The sequence below is a fragment of the Athene cunicularia genome, assembly GCF_003259725.1.
Source record: "Athene cunicularia isolate RWA chromosome Z unlocalized genomic scaffold, athCun1 chrZ_part1, whole genome shotgun sequence".
Classification (NCBI taxonomy): domain Eukaryota; kingdom Metazoa; phylum Chordata; class Aves; order Strigiformes; family Strigidae; genus Athene; species Athene cunicularia.
In genome coordinates, this window is record NW_020799142.1 from 23,746,992 (window position 1) to 23,770,784 (window position 23,793).

A 23,793-nucleotide genomic window follows, 5' to 3' on the forward strand; every position below is an offset into this window, starting at 1 on the left:
CATACACCCCCCACACCCCCCCAGTTATTACCAGTAATAATACATTCTACTTTTTTGTCAGAACATTTTTCAGCCCTGTGCCTTAGGCAGCACTCTTCTTTTCTATTGTGGGAAGGGCTGAAGGCTTGCACTTAGAGCATGGAATTCTCTGCTGCTGAGATTCACTTTTTCATATTATTTTTGTGCTATGATCAGTCTCAGTTCTGACTTTCAACTATGCTTCTACCTACGTCTACTTTCTAGAAGTCTTTCCTAACTTATTTTTGTGCTCATTTTCCTCATAGCTTTGGTCTGCTGTTTTGCTTTCAGCTTTGTGCTTGTCTGCGTGGTCTTTCTTAGCCAATAGGACATTAGAATAGCCAAGGCAACCTGGTAGTTTCTTCTCGTTCTTACCTTGTCAATTTGCATTATCCTGTGATGGAGCTGAGGTGCTTGCTCTACTCTAAAGGAGCTTGGAGTGGTGAGAGCAGACGGCTAAATGTTTTGTGACTGAGCAGGGTTTCCGTGCTTTGGTAGAGTCACAGCAGTAAAAGGAAATACTTTCTTTGTTACCTCATGGCTGCAGATTTTATTGTAAATGTGCCTTACAACAGCAGTATACATAAATCTGAGGGCTTCTTTTCCTGGATGTGTAAATCATTAACAGAACAGTACGTGTGGTCAGTAGTCAGTTTACGATTTAAGTAGTGCTTACTTCTTTCCAGGGCATGTGGTGAGAAAAAAGCATAAAACCGGTAAAGGTTCCAATTCAGCAATACGGCATCTCCCTCTGCAAAAATGACATACGGAATTTTATATTTTATATGTACAATAACTCTTCAAAGTATAAATACTGCTTTTCCTTATTGATAAATCCAGCTACTGAAAAGTAGTTAATCCATAGACTCTGCTTAAACTAATCTTATTTTCCTGGTTCACTCTCTTCTGAAGTCAGTCCACTCAGGCACTTGATTTCCTTAAAGAGAATTTAAGTGGCTTGTCCTCACTCTTGAGGACTGTACAGTGTCACTGCAGTTACCCATACAACCCCTCCCTAACCTGTGGGTCCACTGTCACCCTCTTTTCAGTTATCATGTATCAAAGTTATTTTTCTGTGCCTATTTCTATCAAATGCATTTAGGTCAATATAAACTTTGTTCTTCCCCTTTCCTTCCTCAGTGTAAAAGACATTTGGGTGACTAGTTAATACTTGACCTGGTTGGAACAGGCAGGGAAGTCTTGAATTTATAATCTGAGTTTTGTGATATGCAGACTTACTTTTTTTTCACAGAGGTTTTTATAAAAGAATCAGTCTTCCTATTCTTGGTTTCCAAGAATACTTCTATCGACATTTATTTCTTCTAGAAGTTCTTCCTAACTCTTTCGTAAATTGTGCTTTTCTGCTTAATTCTTTGTCAATTTTAAGGTGTTAGCCATAGGAATGAATCTTCATCTGAAATTTGGAAAATAACATGTAAAAATGCAGCGTTACACAAATTATTTGTATCAGTGGCATGTTTAAGAATATTATGTAGTGCAAAAATAGTTTCCATTAGTTCATTTTAATAATTAAAAATCACCTAACTATACATCGTCTTAAAAATAGACTAAAAAAAAAGAAGATAGTAAAGCAAATATTTTTTAAAGGAAAGGTTATGGTTTTACTTAATCTATTTTTTTTATTACACAGGAAGTAACATACAGTATTTGCCACACAAACTTGGATGGTGAAATAACCTTCTGAGTTTTATTTTGAGCTGTATTCAATATATTTCATTCACTGTTCCTTCATAGAAAATGGAAATAACAGTAATTTCTGTACAGTTTATGTAGTGTAAGAGAAATTATGACACTATTATGACATTTGGGAGGGGAAATTCTAAGTTGTTCTGACTATTTTTTTTGTATTGGAATAACCTCAGTGGAGTTGTCTCATCTTATTTGTATAAATAGTTCCTTATTTACCTGAATAAGGGGAAGCACCTGAAAAATTATACCAGCTGATACTACAAGTTCTTAGAGTTCTTTTCAGAAAATGTCAGGTAGACAAAGGCAGACAGAGGATGGAAAGAACAAATATGTAGATTCTGGCATTCAAAACCAGATAGATGTGTCTAGAGAGGAATCCCAAGGAGCTACAAAGAGTAAAAGGAATGTTTCACATGAAGGTTGAGCTTGTTAATTTAGTGGATGAACCCCATAGCTAGGTAAGATGAAACAGTCCTGGGGCAAAACGTTGTGAATTAATATTCAAGGGTCTGGTATCTTCTCGTTCTGTTCTTTTCATGCCATCTCGGTGCTGAAGGTGTGTTTAGACTCCCTGTGTGAAGCTGAAATGGTTTTAATCTGTCCAAAGAGAGGGTCTTTTCCACCAGTTGTAATCCCTCCAAGGTCAACAGTGTTCCCAGGAACATACAGCTGGAGGACTTCATTTTGCCAGAGCCCCACCAGCAGCCCATATGCAGGGACTGTGTCAAGCAAAGCTGCATCAGTTCAGGATGGACAGATGTGTAGAATGCAGATGTCAGCTCAGCAGTCAGGTGAAGGCAGGACTCAACCAGCACCAAGATACCCACTTTGTACACAGTATTTTAAATTGTTAAATAGGGAATGCTGTATGCATGTGCAAGGTGCTGGGGATTATCTTTCCATTGCACTGAACAGTGTTTTACAAATCAGAAAAGACTAAATCAGATTTAGATTACTTGTTTGTTCAGTGAGATTCTAATCTCACCGATTTTAGCTACAGGAGAGTTTTCTGTTTCATTCAGATTAACTGTGGGATCTTAATGGTTTATTTATTAAGACAATGGGGAAGCACTAACAGTTTGCATTTGGGTTTTCATTTCAGCTATTTACACACAAAGAGAGGGAGATTATTATTTTTATCTTCAAATCAGTTTAATAACTGAAGGTATTACTGGAGCTTTGGTGCGTTACCATATTAGAGTCTTTATGAGCCCATTTCCAGACTGTTTCCACATAAACAGCATGGGTTTATTTAAAATAAAAAAAGTTACATTTCCTGTGATCTAGAATATATTCTGAGTCAGAGGGCAACTTTTTTAGCTTTTCTCAAGTATTCACAAGCTGCTTGTATTATATTCGCATATTGCATGAGAAAAAGGGCACTGTGGTCCCCATACAAGTAAAAGAATCCATCAACATCAACAAAACTTGCTTATACCACATAAGCACAAGCCAAAAAAAACCAAACAAAACACAAGTGTGAAGGCATATGGGAATCTCAAGACCTTGTTATATTTTCTGCTGCTGAGTAAAGGCAAGATGCTGCCTTTACACACAAAAACTTTATTGTATCCCTCCTCGAGGATGTAGCTTGATTTTCTTGACATAGTCAAGAGAATAGTGTATGTGCTCCTTGGGCCGTAAGTAGATACCTTGAGCCTTAGGATCTTAGGAGCTAAGAACAATGAACTGGTGATTAGTTGTTGATATAACAGTTGCATTCACATCAGCAGTTTCAAACTTATGTTGTCTAGTGATCTTATTTAACAGGCAAACAATCTTTCTCTAATAGGCTCCCTTCTTCCAATGCAGGTAATTCAGTGAGATGCTAATGCTGTGCAGTAAATTGTCTGTTACTCCTCAGTTATAGGTTTAAATAAGCACCTGCAGAGTGTCTCTTTTGGCAGGGAAGGGGACAGTGGCATTAAAAGGAATGGACTAGAGCTGGGAACATGCAGCTTTTAGGAAAATGGCAATGAAAAATGAATTCCCACCTATACTAATCTTTTTCTTCTGAAACACTAAGCAGCTGCATCAAACTAAGCTCTTTCTAATCTTGACATTTTCAAGAAGTATTTTTCCATAAGTATGAAATATTCTTGAACCATTCTTTTGTACTCAGAGTTTGATTGGTTTTGCTTTCGCAATGGGTTAGCATTTTTTTGTGCCCACATATTCTTGTGTAATTTTTGGAGTTTTCACTCTAAACTGGCTAGGGAAAGCTGATAATATTACACTAGTCAAAATGTAAAGTCCTTTTCTGGGCCTATAAAAAAATCCCTAATTTCATGAGCATTTGTTTTATTATCAGCCACTTCTCCTAAGAGTATGAGAGCCCATAGATTGGTTTGCATTCTTTGTTGAACTCCTGATAGTTTACCCTACCTCCCTACTGAGGCCACCTAGTTTATTTGCAGTAACATAGGTTTCTAAGTGCATCCATACAGACGAGATATGAAGAGAGGGGTGATCAAAATGCACAGTGTAACAGGGATAATAGTTAAGTGTCAAAATACAACTTGGTAATTATCTCAAACATATCTATTTTTAATATTTTGATGGGGTTTTAGGTCTGTTCACTGTCACAGTTGACAGTTTTATGGGAGCTGATGAGATTTCTTTCATTTTATATAAACTCAGTCCAGAAAAATTAATCAAAACTATTGTTTAAAGTTGAGACTTCTAGCAGTAGCTCACTAGGGTTCATTGTCATGATCTGTTTGAATTTTATTTCCTTTTGTAGAAATATACATGTTCGTATTAAGATGCTGTTGACATACCCTTTTTTGTGTAGGCCAAGTGCATTTGTTTTCCTTGATTATTGATTCTTAGCCAATATGACTGAAGGAACTGCAATTGTTGTTTTACAGTGGTTTCATTTGCTTCTAAGAGGGAGAAAAGGCCACAGACATCATAGAAGGAATATGCAGTCACTGCATCAGCCTTAAATTCAGATGAGTGCTCTAAGAGAGTAGAAGTTTTGGATTAGAACCAGAGAGTGACAATCAGACAGTAGAACTATAAACAGAAAGGAAAATATGGGCCTGCATTTTCCTGATGGCAGTCTTCCAGTACCTGCAGGGAAGTTACTGAGAAGATGAGGGCAGGCTCTTGCTGCGCTACATGATAGGAAGACAAAAGATGACAGGCCTATATTGAAACAAGAGAGGTTCTAACTGAATATAGGGTAGTATTTGTTCTCCCTAAGGACAGTCAGCCAGTGGAAGCTTGTGCAGTATCCATCTTTAGGGATCTCAAGCTGTGAATGGATAAAGGCAGAGCAACCCAGTCTGGTCTCACAGGTGATTGCTTTCAGCAGAGGGTGGATTAGAGATCCCCAAGCTCCTTTCCAACCTGAATTATTCTTTGATTCTGTGGTTCTGTACTGTTCTACTTAACCCTAATAGGTGCCATAAAATTTAGATGATCCTGTTGGTTCTTTCTTCTTGCTTTTGTTTTCAATTTTTAGTGCATTTCTTACAATCTGGTCCCATACAGAAACATTGTCTGTGTGCAGCATTTCCCGAATTTAATGATTCTTGCGTGCATGTCCCACACAGTTAGCGCTACTTTTCAAATTCTTCACTAGCAGTGCCCCCAATAAGAAGTAATACTTCAGTAGCTTGTATTTAACTAATATTTTTAGTCTTGGCAATAAGATTTACCTGCCACATCTAACTCAGTGCAATTAACACAAGCAGGAGAATATGTGGATACCATGCTTCCTCACCATAAACCTTGCAGGTTTGTTTATTACATACTAGGAAGTTCCAAATGTTCACAGCATTTCATGGACTTCTAAACAAACATGTTGTATTTGGTTTTCCACTTAGTCCTAACTTAAACAGCTGTTGTACATCTAGAGTTAAGGTCAGCTAGATTTTTTGGCTTTCTTTTGTTCGGGCAGATTTGCTCTGCAAGGCTGTTTTTAGAACATTTCTTTTGAATGGAAAGCTAAACAAATATATGCTTCTGCATATCTAATTAAACAAACACAAGTAGCTGGCTAATTTCAGTCTGCAAGGGTGGTGACTCCACAAGCTCTGCTATGCAGACATTCACTGTTTCATACGAAGCTTCTGAAACATCAATTAAATTGCTGAGTAACTGAATTGTCTCTTAAAAAATTTGAAAAAGACAAGTTGCTTTATCTCTTTTCTTCTGCAATGGTCTTCTCTTCTTCCTCAGTCTCCCCTCGCTTCTGTGTGCCCACATGTACAGACACACAGATGACAGGAGACGAAAGTTTCATTTCTGTCTTCCATAATTCTCCTGACTACGACAGCATGTCTTCTCTCTTCTTTCTCTGCAGGAGTCTACTCTTGATCCTTTTTCACTGTCCCTTCATATCTTATTCTGCATCTCATCGGAATCTTCTGTGACAACTCCATCTATCTGTGGTGTTTACCCATGAATCTGCATCTCCAAACCTTTTTTTTTTTTTCCTTCTTTTTTTTTTCCCTTTTGTCCAAACAAAAATACTGGCCTTTTGACATTTCTTTGTGAATTTGTCACCAGTAAAGCAAGCTAGACAGGGCACAAGGACAGTCACCCAAGTCCTTTGTTTCTTACATTCTTCCTTAACTACTGTACTAAACTGAACCATCCTGCCAGTTAAGCAGCAAATCAGTTTTCACATCTGACTTCAGATTCAGTCTGTCTTGCACATTCCTTTGCATTACTATTCTAAAATACTGTGTTTCCTGTACACCAGATCTCTTAATGTATTTTACATTAAGCAGCCACTGTACAATAAACATAAAATTAGGGCAAGGAGCAAGCAAACCTCATTCTTTCCCAGCTAAGTACCCTAAATGCTAAACTATAGCTACATTCTGTCCTCAGTATCTTTTTCCTGTCCCTGTAGGTCTTGCATGCATAGCCAGAGAGGAAATAAGAGGCGTAGAGAACAATTCTAGCCCAGATTACTCTATGCCATAAGAAATAAGATTTGGGATTGAATTTCCTAGATGAGATAATAATTTAAATTATGCCTCCTGATTTCTAGGCAAATGACCTAACAGGGTGATTTTAATCCAATGAAGCAATAATTTGTAGTCCACGTACTTTTTAAAAGCTTATGCCCTGTTTGCCCAGGTGACAACCCATAAAAAAGAACTGCATGCTCTGAGTGAACAGAAATACTATTACAGAGTTACTGGAAAATAAAATTTAAATTTCTCTAAAATTAAAAAATAAAAAATAATCATTGGAGGTTTTTATATGTGAAACCGCTCTTGATTTATTAAATAAGTGAGGCTAACTGATCTCACAAACTATAGGCCCTTTCCTTCCAGTGTTGTATTGTCCTGTTACCTGGTATAAATCATAATTAAAAGAGGGCAGAATTCCCAAAGATAATAGGAGCATATAATTTTTCTGAAAATTGTCAAATGAATGGAAGAGAGACCCTAATTAGTGTTTGTTCTCATGTGAAAGGAAAATTGGGTAGAATTTTGTTAACATTTCATTCCATTTGGCAAAAGCCCATTTAAACTATCAGCATATGCATGCTGGCCATTGAAGCCACCCTGTGTTGAAGCCACCCTACTGGCATGTTTATCTCCACCCAAGACATAGCCTTTCTGTTGCTTGGTCAATGGAGTATCATAGAGGATGTCAGGAATGAGGAAGCTGGTGGCAAGGTGAAACAAATTCTTAGAAAACCAGGCTCTGTTACTTCCACTGCTCATGGAAAAACATGGAATGTTTCCAATATGGTCTCAGCTTTAATCATGTGTTACTGCCACGTTTTAGAACTTAACTCCTGGTGACTCAGTATTGAAAAACTGTTCCTGAAAGAGCTTTTGTCTCACAAAATTACAGACTTACTGTATTCAAGGGCACAAAGTGTTAGCAGTAGCCAAGAAATGTTTGATGCAACTGGGGGCATAAGGGTAAACCACTCATCACACCCTGACATCGTCAATATATGTCAATACCACTGTGTAGAATGGAACTATTTGAAAATTATTTTGTTTCATACCAGTTGTCTGTGATTCAAACCACATCTCCTGGCTTGAGAAGAAGGGTGGTACATAAATCATTACAAAACCCATGATGAGTATTCTCTTCCTCTGTGCTGCCATAGTCATAGCTGGCACAGAGCCCACGTCCTCAATTCACAATATCCTTAGTCAGTGTATTGGGTTTGTGTGGCAAGGTTTTGGTAGCAGGGGGCCTACAGGGGTGGTTTCCATGAGAAGCTACTAGAAGCTTCCCCCATGTCCAACAAAGGCAATGCCAGCCGGCTCCAAGACAGACCCACCGCTGGCCAAGGTGGTGGTGGTGCCTCTGTGAGATCAGATTTAAGAAGGGGAAAAAAACCCCTGGACAACAACTGCAGCTGGGGAAGAGAATGAGAATGTGTGAGAGAAACAGCCCTGCAGACACCAAGGTCAGAGAAGAAGGAGGGGGAGGAGGTGCTCCAGGCACAGAGCAGAGGTTCCCCTGCAGCCCGTGGTGCAGCCCATGGCGAGGCAGCTGTGCCCTGCACCCATGGAGGTCCATGGTGGAGCAGATCTCCCCCTGCAGCACAGGGAAGACTCCACACCAGAGCAGAGGGATGTGCCCGAAGAAGGCTGTGACCCTGTGGGAAGCCCACGCTGGAGCAGGCTCCTGGCACGACCTGTGGAGAGAGGAGCCCACACTGGAGCGGGTTTGCTGGCAGGACTTGTGACCCCGTGGGGGACCCACCCTGGAGCAGTCTGTGAGGAGCTGCAGCCCGTGGGAAGGACACACATTGGAGAAGCTCATGGAGGACTGTCTCCTGTGAGAGAGACACCACACTGGAGCAGGGAGGAGTGTGAGGAGTCCTGCCCCTGAGGAGGATGGAGCAGCAGAGACAACAGATGATGAACTGACCACAACCCCCATTCCCTGCCCCCTACACCAGTGCAGGGGAAGAGGTAGAGAAATCATGAGTGAAATTAAGCCCAGGAAGAAGGAAGGGGTGGGGGAAAGTGTTTTAAGACTTACTTTTTATTTCTCACTATCCTGTTGTGATTTGATTGGTAATAAATTAAACTAATGTCCACAAGTTAAGTCTGTTTTATCTGAGACAGTAATTGCTGAGTGATCTCTCCATGTCATCTCGACCCACGAGCCTTTCTTTATATTTTCTCTCCCCTATCCAGCTGAGGAGGGGAGTGATAGAGCAGCTCTGGTGGGCACCTGACATCCAGCCAGGGTCAACCCACCACAGTCAGGTGCTCTACCCAGACTTCATAACCTAGTACTACTTTCATCATGTAAGTAGGAGACTTTGCTGGGTTTTAATGTCAAATGTGGTTGTATAAGTAAAGCTGCAGGAAAAACACAGACCTGCATATTTTGTAGATGCTGAAAAGAACAAAGTTTCTCAGTAATAAGAAATGTGCTGTCACTCTGAGGTTTTTGTAAAGTGATAATCTTTAAAATGCGCTATCACAGAATGTCACTCAAATAGAAGTGACAGGCATGTAATTCTTGTTAGGGGTTACCAACCTGCGTGCTAATGGAAGGAGAGAAAAAAATATCAAGAAATAACAAAGCTTTTATTTTCCATGCAGTTATCCAAACACAGATGAACTTTCTGAAGAATGACAGTTTGTTCCCAGGTTGAGAATTTATATGAATTATTTAATGGTTTGGCTGTAAAGTCAAAAATATAGTGGTTTGTGAAGGAATTCAGTCATTGGCTGCTGCTTTTGTTATGAACACATTTCCTCTAAAAAAAGGAATCATATTTTTATTAATGGAAAAATATCACATAAAAGAAAATAAAAAGAGATTCAGGATTAGAACCAGAGTTTCCTGAACCTCAGTGCCAGTTCTTATACATATTCACCAGTGGAAAATGAACATAGTGGAGCTCAAACGCAAAGTTCTTCTCAGAGTTGGCCTAATAATCTGTCCCTTTCTCAATGAATGGAATTAGTTATATATTTTAGCTTTATTTTTCAAGTGTTGTCATGAAGGGTTAGATAGTCTTAAGTTTAAAGCACCTGGAGTGCTGTGTCCAGTTCAGGGCTCTCTAGTAGAAAAAAACACATGGGCATACCAAAATGAGTCCAGCAAAGGACCACTAAGATAATTGAGGAACTGCAGCTCTCCCATGAGGAGAGGCTGAGATTGCTGGGACTGTTCAGACAGGAGAAGAGAAGGCTCAGGGTAATCTCATCAGTGGGTATAAATACCTGATGAGGGAAATAGATGGAGCCAGGCTTTTCTCAGTGGCATCCAGGGTAAGGACAAGAAGCAATGAGCACAAACTGAAGAATCAGAAAATCCCCTTAAACATAAGAAAAAGCTTATTTACTGTGAGGGTAGTCAAACAGTGGAAAGGGTTGCCCAGAGAGGTTGTGGAATTGCTATCCTTGGAGATAGTCAAAACCCAACTGGACAGCCTGCTCTAGTTGACCCTGCTTTGAGCAGTGGGGTGGGACTAGACAGTCTCCAAAGGTCTTCCAACCTCATCCATTCTGTGATTCTTTGAAATGTTTACTAAAATTTCCGCCACTTGGATATTTTATTTAAATTATTTACAATGAAGTCACTACTAGCAATAATCTATTCATGAATAATCCCTTCAATCTAAAATCCTCAAAGTATCTTGGAAACATTAAATTCAATCAACATGAAAATTGTGTAGTTAAAAGGTATACATCTCAGTGAGATTTAATGTGTGCCCATTTTGCAGGTGTGCAGGAGATGTCCAAGATACCAGAGACTAAGCTATTGGTAGGGATAGGAGCAGAACTCTGGACCTGAATTCTAATTCTCCCCCTTTATCAGCATAACACACACCTGCTTTATGATACTCACGTCTGTCTTCCCCACCTCTTGTATGGTACCTGGAAGACTTGGTGTCCTCCATGAATCTCTGCCCTTGAATATTTTTTCCCTCCTCTTATCTACAGATTTGTGCTCCAGAACCTATGCTTTCAAAAAATACTATCAGGTCTCACACAGCAGCACTCGGTCAGGAAACCAAGAGCCTAGTTTTAAAGCCTCTGAACCAATGAAGATTCCTACCAATTTCACTTACAGCCAGCCTGCAGAAATGCTTCTGATTTTAACAGTTGCCTGCTATATTTCTGCAGCTGTTCTTAAGAAAATATTACTGGTGCTAGCAGTGCTTCCTTCTGGTTGTTTACAGATCCAGTTGATGCATTTAGCCCATAATCTAGAGTCTTTGCCCTGCCAGGGTACCAAAAGCAAAAACTATCTCCTATTATTTTTAGTTTCTAGTAATGGATTTATAAGTATTTAATTAACCGAGTGACAAAAATGCATTAATTCATTGAAATAAAATTGATTTCATATCAGAATGTATACTAGTGAATTTAATTCCATAGCAAAACTGACCTTGAGAAACTGCTACTAAGCCTTCAGATTCCTGCAGGAAATCCAGAAGGATTTAAGCAAAAATTGTGTCAAATCAGGAATAACTCTATAAAATTTTTCAATAATTCACATCCATTTAGTGTGCTACTGTTTTAAGAATCCACTTCATGCTCTCTATTTTACATGTAGCAATTCATATTGTGCAGGCACTATATTAAAAAAAAATACACAGATGCTACAATGAGGTTAAAGAAAAATGTTAATAAAGCAGTGCATAACTCATGTTCATCCCAGAGAAGACAGAAATCTCAAAAAGTAAGTTCAGATCAATAGGACACTCAGAGGAGTAAAGAGGTTCAGACAGATGGCATTAGTAAAGGACTAAGCACATGTGCTTGATTGATGAGTCTTGTGAAGTATGAATATATTCCTAGAAAATATACTTGGTAATAACACCCAAAAAATAGATCTATCTGGACCATGAAATTCTTATGAGAGTGTGTGACTTTGAACAGGTGAAATTATCAGATGTGGAGCATGTAAAGAAATCATAGTAGTAATGATACGAAAATCCATTACATGGAAAAACAGGATAACAAATGATTCCTGAAGCACTAGTAGTCTTAATAGCCTTTTTCTCAGCAGAAGGGTCTTGCCTTTGCCGCATAAAGGATCATAAGATATCTTTCTTCTTGCATCTGATATTTGCAGTTGTTCATGAATACATCATTGACATATAACAGAACTAATACTGTGCTCGAATAAAATATTCACATATATCTAGTCTCACTAATATATCTGCTCAGAATGTGATCCTGTAAATGGAATCACAGCATTTGTTTACATTTTTGAATGTTGTAAGTGTATTTGAAAAGCAAGGTGATTCAAGATTGAGTATTAAAATGGAAAGGAGTAAGCTTAAGCTAATAAATAAGCTAAGAATAAATGGTCATACTCGGTGTAGCAACATGGTTGTTATTGCGCACTTGCTGATTTAGAGCTATTCTGTTTGTCTGTGCTGATGTATACACATAATTGTGAAACTGTTCTAGGTATACACAGGTATAAAAAGTAAGCACTCTTACTCAAAAAAAGAGTTTTTGAGACCTAAGAAAGTGCCCATGACCTTTTCCTTTCATATGCTTCTATGAATACATCAGTATTTTCAAGTACTGGTTTCACCCTTGAAAGAATTAATTTTGTTTAAGCAGTTAAAGAGTTGTGTAATTAAATTAGAGTTGGAAACTGAAATAGTGGAGTAGATTTTGAAATGCAGTGTGCATTTAATAGAAATGAAATAGAAATAGAAATAGAAATAGAAATAGAAATAGAAATAGAAATAGAAATAGAAATAGAAATAGAAATAGAAATAGAAATGCAGTGTGCTTTTAATAGAAATCTCTATTAAAAAAACAGTCTTCTTGATTTGGGTTTCCATATCAAGGACAAGACGGGCTGTGGCTAAATGTTACTGTGTTTATTTAACCCTCCAACAACTGGGGCATTGCCTGTCTCTTCTCTGTATAGGATAACACCCCATTCTGACTGCACTTAGAATCATATGTGAGATTAGTGGCTGTGTGTTCAGATCTGTACACCTGTGACTCTCAATCTGTGTGATTCTGGATGCCTGTTCTGAGTAGCTCACGCTACAGTCCAGAACGGAGAAGTGAGGTTTGCATCTCCAAGCTGCTTCATTGGCAGTAGGCATCTGGAGCTGTTCAGGAACATTGCAGAGGTGGCTGTTAAACTGAGTGTGTAACCATCCTCTTCATATGCACTCTGAAGGATGCACAAATTTCAAGTGGAAGAAGACCTCAAGGAAGACAGAGATCTTGCTGTTCCAGCTCAAGATTCCTACTGTGCCCAGTTAGACAAACCATCTGAATTGAATTTGACAGTCTGGTGCCAGTATCTATTAAACAGTGTCAGAGCATATATTCAACATACTGTCAGTAGAGCAACTCAAGGATTAAACTAAACGAGTAATTTAAAATATGTTGTGTTATTTTTCAATTATTTTTCCACTTAAATTATATAAAATGTGCTGCTACCCAGGGCATGCAGCCGAGAAGATGCAGGCCTATGACCATAAAAGGCATCAGTGAAAAGGCAACTTGAAAAGATGCAGGTAACAATAATGCCTGAATTGTGGATCCAAGTTTCACCAAAAATGACTTTTATATCAAGTTAAAAGGTCAGGCTTTATGTAAGCAAGGATTTAAAAGCCTCTGTTGTTATTACCTAAAGTAAAACCCACAGTGACAGCATTTTTTCCTCCTGTCCTTTCATAAATGTCAACATATGGTTTTTATTTCAGGGATTGTGGAAGAAATATTGTGGATTAAACACAAAATGAATGTTTTTACCATTTGAAATATGATTGGATAACTGGGTGTCTACAAAAAAACCCTAATTAAAGTTGATTGTAATGGAATATAAAACAAAATGGCTTGATATTAATTATAGAGGCTGATAGTTGTTTTCTAGTGTTCTAAATTACCATGTTTAAAATTATTTCAGCTGTTAATAAAATTTCCTGCTTTGCTGCAATTTACCATGAAGCCCACCATACGAAAGGCAAGCAAGAAAGTTCATGATGTTTATGCCTTTTTTTGATGGCTGTAAATACCAAATACTCCTAAAAGAAATGTCATTGATATTTCAGATTTATTACCTTCACATTTTCTTTTTTGTGACATTTTTGTGACATTTTGGGGAATAAAAAGTCATTTCTGTCTACCTGCAGTTATTGAAACTTTTGATTTTTGGTCAGAGTTTTCTTTTAGATAAAAATCAGATGGTTTTTCTTGCAAGCAGTTCTGAATTGACCACTCCAACACCCCACCTTCATACCTTCCCCTTTGGCTCCTGGACTGGTGGTGGTTTTATCATGTTGAAGAATCATGCCATTTCAAAGGCAGAGAACTTCAGTGTTGACCAGTGTTCCAAGGTGAAGTCATTGCCCTGTATAAAACTTGATAATTATCATACACACCATAGGTCCATCTGAGAGTGAGTGCAAAGAAGGAGAAATTTCACAGCCACTGAAGTTATACAATAAACAGTGATTCGAATAACATATACTGAAAAAAAGAGATGTAACCAGATGCATCAATACATGCTATAAGCAGAAGTAATTTCATTCTGAGTCTTTTTTCACCAAGTAATCAGAACGTACTGAAGGAAAAAAAAAAAAAAGATTTTGCTCTAGTACAGAATATATTTTCTATTCCTTGAAATCTTCTCCAAATTCTGTTTAGTAGCTATTTCTTCATTATTTAACCAAGTGTGCAAACTCCACAGAGGACTAGGACGAACTGAAACATTCATGTCTAACTGGACATACTCAGTGTTACAGCAGAGGTAAGGGAGGAGCATTCTTATGTCCTTAGTTTGTTAAAACTAAACAGTATCCATAGTCCAAAACCTAATATCCCATATTTAGTTAATCTTTATTAGTGAAGCCATTTGTTTGTCTTTGCTGCACAATGAAGATTTTTCTCTCTTTGCAAAACTAATTTCTTCGAGTAGTTTCTTGACCCCTTTTATTTACTCTGTCAGGGATGCAAATATTACCTGTTAACAACTCATTCATGAGTAGGAGACACAATACTGTCCTTGCAGTTTCTAAGGAACAGAGTGAGTTAATGAATGAATGGGTTAATGAATGAATACATTAATAAATTTACCTTTAACCTCCAGAGACTGCAGTGTAAGTCCTTATTCTGTAAACAAGTACATAAAAGTCTCACAGTCTGCAACCTCAGGGTCATCTTCTTATACTGCAAAACAAACAAAAAATCCAAAACACAATTCACCATGACTGAGAATCTCCAAGGAATAGCAGCCTGGGATGAAGATGGGGGGTAGAGCAGGTTAGTGCTATACTTCATTCAGTGTATGTATTCATTGTGAAGAAATTAGGAGGGAAATTCATACTCCTTATCAAAGGTTGAATTCAATTCCTGCAGAATGCATATTGCATCTTTTAGGAGCTTCAGTATTCTTTCACTTCAAAACAGTAATTAAATAAAGATACTTTTGCAGGAAGATGAACATCTATGTGAAATTAAACAGGGTTGTGATAAAGCAGTATTGATACTGTTATTGGTTTGGCACCTAGATAGTTCAGAGTAGTTTGAACATTTTAATGAGTAACTCCTAATTAGAAAACTGTATGGTTTTTACTGATATTAGAGATTAATGCCACCTGTGTAAACACCCGTAGAAAATAATGTGTTCATAACGTATGAACACATTATTAACACATTATTATTAACACAGTAGTCTACTCAGGAATTAGATACTGGAGGAGGTCTACAAAATGCCACCAAATTTAGAGCTAGGTGTGATAAAAATACTTATCTGCATATCCACATATTTCTGTATTAAAGGAAGTATAATGCTTTAGGTTAGAATGGCAAAAGATTAATTATTTTAAGCTCTGGGAAGTGAAGGTTGAAGGTTAATATTGTTTTATTCCCATTATTGTCAGTAATTATTTCAAATAATTGTAAGAAAACAATCAGTTTTAGATTACCTGGATAACATTGTTTCATTCCTTTAGCTAACCAGTTTGCCACTTAATCTGTATATGGCATTAAGTGGTAGACTTTAGCATGCAACAACAAAGCTCTTTTATCAACAAGTTGGAAGCTCGGAGAATTTATTTGAGAAATGTTCATGTTCACAAATAATAGGACATTGGGTGTTTATATCCATTTGATTGAAGTAGTAATTTTTGGTAATTGTGTTCTTTTACAGAGTAACTCTGCAGTCACTTAAGCAAGTGTAAATGTACAACATGTACTCAGAAAAAGACAAAGAAACAGCTACTTTTACGACCTCATACTGAGGAACTCCTGAAAAAGAGAACACTGAAACAGAAAACAATTATTGGTCCAATAGTCTTCTCTGTTCCCACTGATATTGTTAATTACTGAGCATTTTTGTGGTTAAACAAGAACATTTATTCCCCTGCAGCCAGGTACTTTCTGTTACAGTCTTACCACAGTCGTAAAGCTTTGGGGAGAGACTCCAGACAGAGGCTCAGCCAAAATGGACTGTCTCAGTGGGAAGGAATAAACTGTGCTAGAGCTAAGGTCACAGCTTTCTTCACCATTGCCCTACTGATCCTTGCAGGCACTACGATCCAGAAGATGCTTCTCCACCCAACCCCATCCCCTGTGTTCACTGAGAAGAGGCTATTTGGGGATGGCATCCAGTGGATGGAGCTTTGAAACTTGAAGGGGATATTGGAATACATTCAAAATCACAACTTTATCTGATCCTTTACCACCCAGTGCCAACAATTTGTTCTTTTAACTTTCTGTGTCATTCCTGAATGTCCCTTCTGTGACAATCTCTCGTTCCCTCAGATTCACTCCATAAATCTGTCATATGTTTCTATGTGTTACCTCTACTACTTTCAAAGTCCCGTTCCTTTGCTTCCCATAAATTTCAGTTTCTGCAATAAACTTCTTCACTTCTACACCAGCATATTCCCCCAGAAACGTCAAAATAGCAAGTCAGTTCATGCCATTGCATTGCTCATTGAAATTCTGTGTGTAATTAAAATGATCAGAAAGTTTTCATCGCAACATGTTTTCATTGGGGGGGGGAAGTTAAAATAAAACTCCAATTATTTGCTTAAATTTCAGAAAACATTCTACTGGAAAATTTCAAACCAAAATGCTTTATGTTGATACTTGTTAATTTGGAATTTTGAAAATTTGCATGCATTGGCTGTGTTTGGAAAAGAATTTGTGCCATTCTGAAATGACATTCTGAAGTGAATTTTCCAAAACTGATTCTTCATAGGCAATTTCAAGTTTATGGGATATTTTGAAAATATTTTACAATTAAAATAATCATTATTTTTCAACAAAAAATATTAAAGTTTTGACCTGCTTGATATATCCCTTCCACTCTGTATTTTTAATCGGTTATTTACCTTTTCAGTTCTTAAGAGCAGACACTCTTCTTTGTACAGTGTCTAAAACAGTGGGATTATATCTTTGTTCTCAGGACTATCATAATAAATATGATTTGAATAATGGTTGTTTGATGTAGAAATACTCAGGTGAGAGTCGTTGTCCTGGTTAATGCAGGAGGTAAGGTCAGTCATGTCATGATCCTTTCCAATCACCAGTATGAACAAGCCAGTGCCTATGGCCCTATTACAGCTTTGGTGTAAAACACTTTTTGTGTCAGTCATATTATGTAGGGATGTGTCACCAGTTCATGATATCACTTCCTGGTGAAAGCAGTCATGAAAGCACAGTAGAATTTGCTGGTAGGATACAACAGTGTGTTTTGATGTAGTACCAAGTAGTAGGAATCAGAAAATATAGAGGAAAATTTATTTTTATGTAGTGATCATAACCATACATTTTCTCTTAGAACTCCTTTTAAATGTGGAACAATTGCATAATTTTTTTAATGTCTCTGTGAAGTGATCTAGATCTACAGGGCAGCTTGTATTTTGGGAGAATTTTTCTGTTTAGCCAGTCTTGAGTCAAACTGTTTTCCCGGCGTGGACACTGACAATCAGATTTCCGTCCTCTCTAAACCAGGAAGCACTTATTAAGCTCCATCTTTTAACTACATTTCACCTTATGTCATGGTTGAGTAACTTCATTGCAAACATTATTTCTGCCACATTCTGTTGCATGTTATCTATGCCATTTTATATATGCACATAAAAAATAAAGAGTCTATCACCCTCAATTAAATCTGATCCTCTGTAATGGCATAATATCTAGCTGCAAAATAATTTCATGGCATTTTTATTGTTCTCATTAGCTTTACTGAAATGGAGCCAAACAAAAGAATACCCTGGTAACAGAGTAATACAGGTTTCCACCTGGTCTCCAGGCAGTACAGACAGCTCTTAATGTTAGTTGTAAAAATATTTTATTTTGTTTCAAATTGTTTAGAGAGAGATTTAGTAAGAAATATTATGATGAAGTTAGTAATTTCAAAGTTAGTAATTTAATGTATAAATAGCTTTTTCTTGCTCTGGCAGATAAGTTACCCATTGAAGCTCATCTAAATTATTTCTTCATGGCATAGTGTGTTCAGATGGGATGACAAAGGATAGTTAGTTAAACATAGTGGCTTTTTTTGGTAAAACATTTAATATTAATCTGTTAGAGACAGCTGAATCAGGTACCCCCATAGATGTGAGGCTGCTCTAGGTCCATATCCTGAGGTTTTGCAAGTAGTGAAGCTGAGCAGCTGCCCCCAGTGGGTGTGCACATGGTCACAGTAAACACACACAGAGGCCACGCTCATCAACAAAGACATAATATATACATTTACATGTACATGCTTATATTTGCACAAAAAAAAAAATGGGTTGCTCTAGTAGCTGGTCTTAGATGCTCAGTCAAACCAGTAGCTGACCCCAGATCCTCTGGTCTCCCCAGTTGCAGGGGAGTTGCATATGAGCCCGGAGGTTTGCAATCCCACTCCTCACTGGCTAATCCAGCTGAAAGTTCACTAGAATCCAAATGTACCCACTCAGAACAGAGATCACCCAGGCAGAAGACAGTTAGAAACAGGATTTAATGAGAATATAGGGTAGATAATAGTGGTCAGGCACATGTCTCAGTCAAACTAGCCACCAGGTTACACTTATCTGACCCCTTTATTGCCCTTTTCACCTTATTTTCCCATGCTTGTTTCTCCCCAGTCCACTTCGATCCCTTACTTTCCTCCCCAGGTTTTTTCCCCCCTGCATTCCTTAATGAGTGCTATACCTCCTTCAGTCTGTGAGGCATATGGGGAAGGGGGTTAGTTTGGTTGGTTCCACCTGGTGGGTTCCACACAAGGGACAGTGGATTAACTGTGGTTTGGTAGTCAGGCATAGCTGATTCCCTGCACCTTATTTTCACTGATGAGGCTGATAGGGTTCCTCCCCCAACTCCATCAATTTTTATCTGATCCTGTCCCATTTTTTTTTATGTAGATGATGATTAGCCTTTATTCACATAGCCTAGCAGAGTCTCCTGGTAAATCTAAACTGCATCATAAGTTGCTACAAATGTTTGTGTTTTAACTGAAACAAAGAAAAGAGTGTACAGTAACACTGCATATTACTGTAGTCGCTATTGCTCTCATTGTTTAAATGTATTAACTTAAGAGTGTCAGTATTTGAATGAGCTAATACAAAGAGTGATATTTTTTTTTGCTCTTTATGTTTTAGGAATAAAATAACAAAATAAATCATTCCAGTAATATACTAATCCTGGAGTTTTTTCTCTTGCAGAGTATCAAGTGATCTGGCATTCATGAAAGAAAGGAAGAAGAATCTTCCTTGCGCACATGAATCCTTTAGGTAGGAAACTGGACTTTATATTTCATGATTATGCTATATATAAATAATATTTTAAATTATTATTTTAGCTTAAATAGCAAACTAATGACTGAGGAGTTGGGCTTGGTAGTTGGTAGAGATGAACATCATATTTCAAGCACAATTTTTTAGTTCTAATGTAAATTCTTACCTTTCAAGCTCTAAAATTTTACTCTTTACAGCTTTTGCTTTTCTTTTCTGTAAAATACTGATGTAAAAATAATAATCCTGAAATGATGGCTAAATGTACAGACCACCAGGGAAAAAAACAGAATATTCAGAAGCCATGAGACTGGTAGAAGAAGATTGCTATTGTTAGGTAAATCGTGTTTTATTGCGAAAACAAAGGCAGTAGAAGTGGTATTCAGAAAAGGAAAAAAAAAAAAAGCAAAAACAAACAAACAAAAAACTACTAGGAAAGGATCAGTTTTTAGCTTTTGTTACATTTCTAGTATGACTCTGAGCAAAGTACTTGATCATTCTCTGTCTCAGTTCCCCATCTGTAAAGTAAGGATAATAATAGTGCTTTCTTCTTTTTGTCTTGGCTTTTCTTGTCAGTTCAGATGTTAAGAATTTTAAAGAGTTTCAGGCTCAGTTCTGTAAAATGAATAGGAGTTAAGTGCATAAATACTTTAATGGAGAAATAAGTGTCTAAACTATTTTTGAGAATCTGAGGTTTCATAATTTTTCTTTTTCGAAAATTACTTAAGTCTTTCAGACTGAGGAGCACATTTCCATGGATGAGAGAAGTTGTTCCTGTTCATCATCACATGTTGACCGCTAATCAAAGGAAGGACTACAAGGGGTCATTAGGGGAAGGTTTGTTTAACAAAGAAATTTATAAAACATATATTAGAAACCCTTATATAGGCTTTTCAGGTGAAATGTAAAAGTATTTGTAGGGGCTTCCAGTTTATGGAACACAGAAATATGAAGTGGTTGGTCCCAAGAAATTAACTGGATATCCAGGTTCCCCTACATAGCCAACAGTAGGAATGAAGCATCTTCACAAAGCACTCCACAAAACCTCTGTGCTAAAAGTAGCCACCTGGAGTCAGTCATAAGAAATTCAGATCAGAGACATGTCTGAACGCCCCATCTTCTCTGGAGCCTGTACACCTCCATGAAGACTGTACTGGGTGCCTGAGGGATTCAGAATTCGGAGACTTCCAATTAAGGGTCGTTCAGAGAAGGAGAGCAGAGCTCTGGACACACTGCACATCCACAGCTTTTAATTTGCAGTATAATCCCATCACTATCATTCACAAATACACCTAGTGATAGAGATGCCCAGTTCTTGGCTAGGGACATATATCAGTGTTGACATTTGAGATCTTGGCGTGGGAAGGCAGACTCATGCAATGTCCAGCGTATAGCTGAATGTATGGCCAGTAGAATTCTGGATTCACATTCTTGCTTTATTCTGTTGTTTGGTGTTTTTTTTTTCTACTTGGTTTCATACAGCTGTAGTTCAGCCTTTCAAATGGTAATGAACTGTGTTGTTTTGAGACTCCTTGAACTGCCTTCCCTGAGGCCTGAAAGATGAACATTGTTTATCATCATAACTAGTGGGAATGTGAATCTTGTTCAGTACAGACTGCTAAAGTACTTTTGGCTTTGTATTTCTTTAGCAGCACAAGCAAAGCTTGTGAGGGACATAATGTCATTGCCAGTGGGTGCTGTAGCGTTGTTCCCCTTTCTGCAAGCCTGAAAACATTGCAGATAGAAAATCTTTCCATCTGTGCAGAACTGTGTAAAAACTTCTCTGTCAGTCTCAAGAAATTTATCAGCATGACCAAGGAAGAGAAAGAAAATGTAACAACTAGAACTCAGTTAGGACGAGGACTTTTTTTCTCTCAACTGTGCTCCACAGCACCTGATTTCAGTATTGATATTTAACTTTCAGCTTCATCTAGTAGGATGGTAAACACAGCTTTCAAACCTACAATTTCATAATATTATTCATTGCAGAGTAGGGTTATTTTACAGGAATATGTAGCACTTCTGTGCATTCTAAAACCCCAGTAATAATTTCCATTAAGGTGCACTGTTTTCTGGGGTGCAATTTGCAGCTGTCATATAGTGACAGATGTGTTAAAAGGGGGAAATTCAACTATAATGTCAGAATGTAAAAAACCTTCAAAAAGGAGGCATGTGATCTTTTAATTATGAGTTACTCAACCCTTGGTTTTGCATGAAATTCTAGCAAATCAATGCCCACTGTGTTCCTCATAAAAGAATGCATTCAGTCCTAAAAGTGAGGCATTCCCTCACAGCATCTTCAGTAATGCTAGTTAGCCTTTAATTAAAACATTTTCAAGTCATAGGGGAGACACACTTGATATAGTTATGACAAAGTGTACATTATTTTTGCTATTAAAGCAAGTATTTTTAAAAAACAAGATACCTTTCCAGAAGCCTTATAAATGATATTTGAACCACAAATACCAAATACCAGGCAACCATGGAAATGTAAGCACTGGAACAAATTGAATATGGTTAATGTGCCTGGTCACTGCTCTGCTGCTTGAATTCCTTCAGAAAGCAATACAAGTATCAGAACGAAGCTTTTCTAGGATGCTTCTAAGCATAATGTTCAAATAAACACAGGTTCTGCTAATTCTTTAATAGGAAATATTTTTACATTAAATCCTGAATTTAAAATAGGACATCCAGCCATCTCATAATTCTGCACAGTTTTCTAACTGTTGATAATTCAAAGTATGAAACTTGAATTAAAACACTGGCCTGAAAAGCATATATTGGATCACGAAATCCAGTCCTCAGCTGTCACAAACACCTATGTCATATTTCATAAGCGATCAGACTACCTGGGAAAACTAAACAGGATTTTTGTGTTTGAAAGACTACTCCAGAAACTCACTGCTGTGATAGCAACATTTTTCTCAATTTTTGGAGCTAATTATAACCATCTATTCATGTTCCAACATTTGCTAGATTTTACACATTCTTATTTCCCTCCTTTGATGCTTATCTCCTGCTATGTTTATAGTAGACAACCCTCCTTGCATGGAGTAAAAAGCCAATTCTTTAAATCACCATCATGAGACAGCCTCTGTGTCCCCTGCTCAACTTTGTATCTCTGTTCTAAATTTGTTTGGAATAGGTTAACCTGTGGGTTTTTTTTCCCCAATAATTGTACATAGAGTTTAATCTGTGGCACTAACAGGTCCGTATTCCTCTCCTATATCTCCTGTTCTGTTTCACAGGCACATTACAGCAGTGGTTCACAATCATTTTTAAAAAACAAATTCTCCCAAGGAAAAACACTTGGGTTTAAATGCATTAATTTAATCCTATTTCTATTAATTTGGTTCTTTAGGTCTTCAGTTTCCAAAATTATCCTGTTTTTCTTGCAGAGTGCTCTAATACATCTCTTTCTTGATGATACCTCTCTCTTTTGTTATATTGACAAATTTAATTTTTTTACAGCTTCTCTTATCTGTCTGTTCTTCACACCAAAAAGATACATCTGTAAAAGTAAAAAAAACATCGTAGTACTGGTTCCCTATAGGGAAGCACAGTATGAGTCTCAGTTTGAAAGTGCTCTATTTTGCAAATGTTCCAACTATTTTTAGAAATATATAAAATACTGTAAGTGGTATAACATATATATACATGAAATAGTTACAGTTTATAGTTCATTATTTCACCTTCAGTTCAGAAAAATGTGCTTGTTCTTGCATGAACTCAACGGTCTGTTATATAACACCAAGTTTTCAGGTAATTTCTGAAGTTAAACACTAATGTTTGTGCCTGCCATTTGTTTATAGTTATGAAATTTGCATGTGCTTACACAAAACTGGAATTTATATTTAAATAGTTTGCTTCCCACTGATTGTATATGCCCAGATTGCTGTGAGTTTAAAACTAACCCAGATGTGATTTTGCAGCCTGTAGCTCAGTTACATGTGTAAAACATGCTTGGATATTCAGAAGTGGTTTGTGGTAATGTAGCCAACTGTTGTTGTTCTGCACATTGCCCACAGTAAACATGTTTTAGACTCAGTTATATTAACTGATACTTCATTTATCTTTGGGCTTGAAAAACATTTAAATGCTGTCAGGTTATAGCTTCTTGATACAGAAAATGAATTGCATAATGAAAATTGAGTCATCTGATAAACCACAAAGAATTTTTCCTCAGCAAAGAGACAGTTTTTTCCCACGCTGTACTACACTGAATGTGTTTCAAGCATGCAAATACCTGTCAGATGTGCTTGGTAGGAGTGGAAAGCTGAGGTAAGGAGTTTCCTGTCTACATAGTAAATTGTTCTTTCGTTTCAAAGAGTGAGTTTGGCTACCAGGGATCTAATAGCCGACTCCTGTCACCATTTTCAAGCAGAAAGCATATT

At 37.4% G+C, this 23,793-nt stretch overlaps 1 protein-coding gene across 7 annotated transcripts in view; it reads left to right on the top strand.

The window, feature by feature from the left end:
* PRLR (prolactin receptor) overlaps positions 1 to 23,793 on the top strand; it is a 130,011-nt gene that overhangs the window by 89,597 nt on the left and 16,621 nt on the right. For 6 of the 7 annotated variants that reach the window (XM_026865633.1, XM_026865637.1, XM_026865635.1 and 3 more), the window contains one exon: positions 19,331 to 19,399. The exons of the other annotated variant lie outside the window; for it this stretch is intronic. The gene's annotated coding sequence lies outside the window, so the exon portion shown is untranslated. The remainder of the gene's footprint in view (positions 1 to 19,330; positions 19,400 to 23,793) is intronic. 7 annotated transcript variants of the gene reach the window in all.